General features: G+C 49.1%; 1 protein-coding gene across 2 annotated transcripts in view; it reads right to left on the bottom strand.

The window, feature by feature from the left end:
* The window catches only part of Dpcd (deleted in primary ciliary dyskinesia homolog (mouse)), a 23,241-nt gene that overhangs the window by 8,145 nt on the left and 7,395 nt on the right, over positions 1-7,701 (bottom strand). The window lies entirely within an intron of this gene.

Here is a 7,701-nt window from a genome sequence, read left to right as displayed (position 1 = left end):
AGGGCATCTGGGCAGCTCCTTCTCGGACAGCTCCAGGCCTGCCCTCAGGGCTCTCTCAGCCGAGAAGCTGGCGGGAGCCCCGGGGGGTCTGGACACCCTCACCAGCAGGCTCAAGCAAGAGAGAGCTGAGGCCTGGGAGTGATTTCTGGTAATGGTATATCTAGCTTTAAAAAACAAAAGCTCAGGCGCCTGGAAGGTAGCTCAGTAGAATAAGCACTCGCCTGGCAAGCGCAAGGGCCTGAGTTCAATCCCTGATTCTGCAAAAAAAACAAAAACAAAAACCCCTGAACACCCAAAAGCTCCGAAGCAATGCCGCAAGCAAAGCCTGGGCTGCGCGGCAGCTGTGCGGCAGGGGTCTTGCCTAGCGTGCGCGAGGCCCTCGACCCAGTCCCCAGCACTGCGGAAGTGAATGAGTAACAAACCAAAGAGCTTAGGCACACATTTGAAATGTACTATTTATAAAAGGTCTATTAATTTATATAAAATGATATTTTATATTTGGAAACTTATAATGCAGAAAATTATTTTTCTTTTTAAAAATTCCAAATGTCTCTATATTTTTTTAATCTTTATTTATTTGGTCTAGGGTCTCACTACGAAGCTCAGACTCAGAGTAATCCTCTTGTCTCAGCCTCCAGGGCATGGGGCCAGCATGGCACTTGGTACCAGGGATTGAACCCTAGTCCCTGTGCTTGCCAGGCAGGTACTTAGACCACTAAGCTATCTCCCCAGTTCTTGTATAAGATTTAAAAACATAAGGCACAAAGTTTTTTTTTTTTTTTTGTTTTTGTTTTTTTTAGAGCAGAACATGGGCCAGCCAGATAGCTCAGCAGATTACAATGCCTGCTTAGGTAGACACAGGGCCTGGGGTTTTATCCCCCGCATGCTGTGCCAACCCTGCCCCCAGGGCATGCTGAGACAGCAAATGAGACTGGGTGAGGCGGTGCATGCCTATGATCCCAGCACTTGGGAGACTAAAAACAGAAGAATCACTGAGTCCAATCTACGCAGTGAGGCCCTGTAGATCCTGTACTAAATACATTTAAAAAACAGCAGAATATATTTACTGGGGGAACGAAAGCCTCTGTCTGAGAGAAGGACAGAAGGGGGGCCCAAGCAGGTTGTCCCTTAAATGTTAAGAAAATTATAAACTGAAAAACTACAGTAGTTCAGTGGATATTACCTGGCAATCCTGCTGGGACTTCCAGGAAACTTGCCTGGTCCTGTCCTGGTAACTGCTGTTACACAGCCCACTTGAGAGAGGCTGTCTGCAAAGCACAGCCCCCTCCCAACTGCCCTGGCGGTGCCGAACCATGCAGAAAGTGCCCTCATCCAGCGGCAGCTGTTTCTAGGTGTGGCTCTTCCCCTGGGTGGGGCACACCAGCAGTGACGGTGCCAGGCCAGCCCTTGGCTCTGCCATTAGACCATGTGAGCGGCTACAGCAGCACCACTGCTAGAAGGCAGGCACGCAAGCTACACACAAAGGCATGCTGCAAAACTGAGACATCCCCTTGAATAAAGGCCACTACATTTGGCAGTATGATTTTATTATTTAGGGCAAAAAGTATTTCTGGAAAAACATTTTCAAGTTTATAAAGAAACTTAATAAGGAATAGTAAACTTAGAAATATATTTTATAGGGCTGGTGAGATGGCTCAGTGGTCTAAAGCACCTACTTAGAACAAGCTTAGCACAGCACAGGGACCGCGGTTCGATCCCCCAGCACCACATGCCAGCCAGCCCCGCCCCCTGGTGGGCTGAGCTGGCCACACACACACACACACACACACACTCACACACACATAAATAAAATTTAAGAAAAAAACTTAAAAAAAATATATTTTATAGACAACTCCCCCCCATAAATACTTAATAGGCTGCGACCAAGAACATGTACATCCAAACCCATTCACTGTAATTCTTTTCTTAACTGGAAGCCAGTGATCTGAGGAGCTCTGTGACAATCCCAGCTCAGAGGTGGCGGACACTGTGATGAGCCCGTGTGCCCTGCTCATACCTCAGATCACTGCGGAGCCTCACTAGACCCATGAATAAAATGCTCTGTGCGGCAGGGCTGTAGCTTAGTGTATGCGAAGCCCCAAGTTTGATCTCTAGCAGTGCAAGGAAGAAAAAAAAGCTATGTGCAGAACAAGTCAGGAGGCCAGGTGCTGCGGCACACTCCAGGAGGAAGCTGAGGCAGGACAAGTTAGAGTGCAGCCTGGGCAGCTCAGGGAGACTTGGTGAGATCCTGTCTCAAAAAATAAAAAATGGGGTCCACCAAATAGCTCAGCGGATTAAGTGCCTGCAAGCAGGCGGAGGAGCAGGGGGTTCAATCCCTGGCCTGCCATGCCAGCCCTGCCCCTAGGGTGCACTGAGATGGCAACTGTGACGGCGTGGTGGTGCAGCCTGTAATCCCAGCTCTTGGGAGGCTGTAAACAGGAGAATCAGTACAAAGTCTGATCTAGTAGTGAGACCCTGAACGCCCTGTAGACCCTTCCCTAAAAATACAAATAAATCAATAAATAATAGCTGGGATATTGTTCAGTATGAAGGCCCTGGATTCAACCCCCAGTTCCACAAAGGAAAGACAAAAGGCAAATTGGCAACAGTTATCAGAGGACATCTCCAGGGGAAGGCAGGACTCCACGTGCACTTGGGACAGCACAGCGTGTGCGCAGCGGCGTGTGGGCGCACAGGCTCCTTGGTCCCCCGTGGACCTAGGCCAAATGCTACTATATAGCGATATGGTGGTGTCGCTCTGTAAGAGAACATGACCTCCGCAGGGCTGCAGGGTGCAAGCTCCCTTAGGAAGCGCCTAGCCCAGTGCTTGCATCTTTCCCCCATGCCTATCTTTAGACATGAGAACTAGCACCCTTCCCCTGCCTGCTCACCTTCAACCCTCGCCACTGCTTCCAGGAGACAGAGGGTGGAAAAGTACCAACGAACAAAGAGATCAATTTACAAAGGCCACAGTTAAAATTCAGTTTTCTTAACCTGAAATCCAGAATTTCAATTATTAATGAAAGGCTAAAACTATAGTCTATAATTGTTCAACAAACATAAATAACATTTTAAAATATTTAAGTAGCTCTATTTCTTTTTTTCTATAGTTTGGCCTTTAAAAGGCAAAGCTAACTGGGTGTAGTGGTGCATGCTTTTAATCCCAGCACTTTGAGTTCGAAGTAGGCCTGAACTACATCGAGAGACCCTGTGTCCAAAAAAACAAAAACAAAAACAAAAATAAGAAAGGCAAAGCTTTGGTTATCTGAAAAAGTATTAATCATAAGGAAAACGCAGGTGTCTCGGGCAGGGACATGAGCTGTCCCTGTAATCACGGATCGACGTAAACTGGGTGTCTAGAACTCTGTGGCAGGGTGGTCCCAAGAGGCAGCGACACCCAGGGCCTCCTGGCTGCACCTCTAGTCCGGGGAACGGCTGGTTTGCACGCCAACCTGCTGCTTCAGCATTTCCGACCTTAAGGGGCACTTGGGTCACAAGTGTGGCGTCCTTGGTTGCTGCATCTTTTCCATGCTTCCTTGGAATTCAGTAATTCGCTGGCTGTACTGTGCAAGACAGCTTCCCCTCCAGCCCTCGAGAGGCAGGTCCAGTGGTGGTTCTGGCCAGCTCCTGTTTTTCCTACCCACACGGGCACATATCACATGCGAGATCCACGCTTTGCCTTTCCTTGTCCCCAGCTTTGTTCCTGAACCAAGGACAGCTCCTGCGGCAACAGAAGACGGCTTCCACCTGCGTCGCTCTGATCTGATTATGTGCTAAACCCAAGCAATGGACCAGGCGGCTCCTGGGACGGCCCCCTCCTGGCCGGGCCAGGGCCAGCCCTTGGGCAGGACACTGGCCGCGACCTCGCACAGTCTGGCAGGAGCAGGAGCAGGAGCAGGAGGGAGGTGCGCCTGGGGGCACTTTCCTAAATCAGCAGGAAGCAAGCTGAGGGCCACTGCGGCAAGAGGCCTCATCCTTCAGGTGGGCTGGGAAGTGGAGGTCCTAAAGGCCTCTTTCCCCCAAGCTACACGGCCTGGCCCACTTCCAATGCGGATAATTACATTCCCCTTTCCTAAATACTCCCTGCAGCTTAAACTGGATGCAGGATTCTTCTTTTCTGCCCTAAAACACTGCAACGTTGCTCTGTGGCTATTAAACAGCTGCCGGGCCCATCCCCAAGGAGGCTGACGGGAATGGAGTGGGTCATTTATAAAGCTGCTGAAGTGCCTGGGGATGAAAGTGCTCAATATCCTCCGAATGTGGCCTAGGGTGGGCAGGCTGGCGGTCAAATACCAAAGCAGATTAAGCGGTAATCCGAATGTAATCGCTGGGGACGGCCTGCCCCCAGCCTCTGCCCCCGACACGACACGCTGTGCTCTTCCGGGGCTGGTTTGATGTTCCGATCATTGTTAGGAGGCCCCTTCGGTCTGTTCTTCTATGAATACACACAGAATCCGTTGTGGGGGACGACAGCCCGGAGAGGGCAGGGAAGATGGCACCGACGTGCTGGTTAGCACCCGCTGGGGAGACTTGGTCCCAGCCAGACCAACGCACACCTACTGGCTATTCTTTCTCTGTAAATTACACCCTGAGCTTTTGTAACAGAACCAATCTGGCCAATTAGCAAATTTGTATAGCTAGAAAAATCAAAACTATTTCCACTCACTGCCACAAAACTATATCCATACTTTACTTTATAGTATGCAAACCAAAAGCCAGGTTGGCCCTAGGATTAAACTTAAAAATTAATAGCTGGACACACTGGTGCATGCCTATAGTCCCAACTAAGCAGGGGGCAGACAGGAGGATCACTTGCACACAGGAGCTTGGGGCCAACCTGGGCTACAGAGTGACGTCCCATCCCAGCATGGTTAATGGTGATGAGTATTTTGAAGAGCAGCTGAGAAGGCCTGGAGGAGCGAAGAAGAGACAGAACCACGTTAGCGGGCCCAGCCCTTGGCTGCAGAAGGGCTGCTACTGCTCAACAGTGCCTACCCGGGCCACTCTGCAGAAAGAGGTGTTTACTAGGAAGAAAGTGGGGCTGAGCAGCTCTTAGCTGCCCGCACTGTAGCGTTGTGTATTACAGCACAGGCCCTTAATCAGACAGAACAACGCGTACGATTCCTGGCTCGGACAGTAACCAGCTATGTAAGTCTGAACACGGTCTTCGAGCTCCTGTTTCTCTGACTATACAAGGGGGACAATGGCACTTGTGTCACAGGGCTTTGATGAGATGGCTACGTGCAAGCGTGCCGTTGGCCTGGTGCCCAGTGAGAGTTGTGGGCTTAATGTCATTCCCAGGGAAGCCCTCGTCATCGGGGCTCTCCCCAGCAGTGGCAGGGTCCTGCATCTGTGGTGGAAGAAAACAATTCGGGGCCCTTGGCTCACCCCACCTGCTGTCAGAAGAGACAGGTTAACGTGGAGCACAGGGGCACAGAGTGCTACCAATGAATCCAGACTTGTTTTTAATTTTAATTTCATGCCAAAGACAACGAAGAGGCTGTATTTGTTTGTTCTTAGAGTCACAGCAGCTAGAGCTGCTTAATCTGCTCTGTGGAGGGAAGAGAGGTGAACCTGGGGGCTGGGCCGAGGAACTGTGCCGGTTTGTGGCCCAGTTCTGGTGGTGGTTAGCCCACGTGACCTCTGCTTTCAGGAGTTCTCCCCTGTTAGGCATTCCAAGGCTGTCACCCCCTGGGAGCACTATAAATTACAATGCAATTGTGAGGATATTACTACTGTGTTGGTTTCCACCGAATCAGTGTCATATGCTAAACACATCAAGATTTTTAATAGCACCAGACTAAACCAATTGGGACCAGAGCCCAAGCAGCTCATAATAAGGAGGGATCAACACTTTGCTCTGCAACTGAACATGCGCAGGCACACAGTCTAAGACTGGAGACTAACAGAACGCAAACCAGTGTAATCCATGTTGTCAGTTTGAGACATTTATGAGCTGTCAGAAAAAGGGAAAAAGAAATTCCCTCACTAATACTACATGTCGATCAGGCCCAGGAAGAAATTAAAGTCAAGAATAATGACAAGAAAGTAATGCAGCCCGTGATTCCATCCTTGTTCTTGGCATTTCGGGGCAACTTAATAAAGAGACCAACTCCCACTGCGGACAACCTCAGCGCTGGGTCACAGAGCTGGGCACCTTGCTCGGGAACGCAGCTCACGCCGAGGTGCATACGTGGACGCAGAATGGGCAAACGGCAGTGCCCAGAGGCTGAGCAGGAGCCTCTGTCCACAAGCCTGCTCTGGGAGGGAAACGACAGCGCAGCAGTCACCATTTCTAGTCTTTGAGTCACTCCTGAAGATGAGGGTTTTTCTAAAGAAGTGGATTCAAGAGGAGGTTAGAAATGGAAAGACATGCCGCTCCTGGGAGGACAGAACCAATGCTGCCAAAATGGCGACACTTCCATACTGATACACAGGTTTCCCAGATGAGCAGAAGCACTCCCGGTCACAAGCAGGGGGCATCACAACCCCAGATTTCAAGTTATATTGCAAAGCTACAGTGATAAAAATACTCACACAAAACAGACACATGGATCAATGGACTAGAGGACACCACCCCAGCAGCAACCCAGATGCACCCAGCCATCTGATCTTTGACAAAGGGGCCAAAACAAGCGCTGGAGGAAAGACGGCCTCTTTCGCAAATGCAGCTGGGAAAACTGCCTTTCCATATGCAGCAGATCTAGACTCATATCTCCCACCATATACTAAACTAAAAATGGTTCAAAGATGTAAACTTCTATTATTATTTTTTAAATTTAAAAAAATTATTTATTTGGTACAGGATCTCACTACGCTGCTCAGACTCATGGTGCTCCTTCTGTCACGGCCTCCCTGCGCTGGGATTACAGGCATGCACTACCACACCTGGTTTTGGTGGCCTGCACAGTGTGCCTGGGGTTCCCACGCTGGCACGGCATGTGGTACTGGGGTTCAATCCCAGGTCCCTGCACTTGCCAGGCAGGCACTTAGATGCCGAGACACCTCCCTAACGCCAAAGATTAAACCTTAAAACAAAAGCTCCTATCCTGTTAAAAGATAAATTACAGGCATAATTAAGGTCTTTCTGAACAGAACCCCAACTGTAAAAGAACACCAAGAATCAACAAAAGTGCACAGTAAACACAACAACAAAACCAACAAACCAAAAACACTAACAGTAAAGAGATAACTCATAGAATGGGAAAAAAATTTACCAGCTACTCCTCAAAGGATATCTAGACTACATAACTCAAAAAACAGCACCCCAAATTTAAAGACCCAATCCAAAAATGAGCATCTGAAATTGATATTTCACATATGAAAAGGTACAAACAACAAACACGTAAAAAAAAAAAAAAAGTTCAACATTACTATCAATGGTCATTTAAGAAATGCACATTAAGACCGCACTAAGATTCCATCTCACTCCAGAAGAATGGCTTTGAGTTCAAGAAATCAACCAATACCAAATGCTGGCGAGGCTTGAGGAAGAAAGAATGCTTCTCCATGATTGGTGGGAGTGTAAGCTGGTACAACCACAATGGAAATCAGTATGGAGATTCCTCCACACACTGAAACTAGAGCTTCCATTTGACCCAGCTGTCCCCTTCCAGGCATCTTCCCAGGAGAGTGGAGAGCCTCACGGCACAGCGACGCACGCACGCCCACGTTGACGGCACAGCGACGCACGCACGCCCA

Source organism: Octodon degus, unplaced genomic scaffold (genome assembly GCF_000260255.1).
Source record: "Octodon degus isolate 3935 unplaced genomic scaffold, OctDeg1.0 scaffold00042, whole genome shotgun sequence".
In the NCBI taxonomy this organism is placed as follows: domain Eukaryota; kingdom Metazoa; phylum Chordata; class Mammalia; order Rodentia; family Octodontidae; genus Octodon; species Octodon degus.
This window is presented reverse-complemented; position numbering and strand designations above follow the sequence as displayed.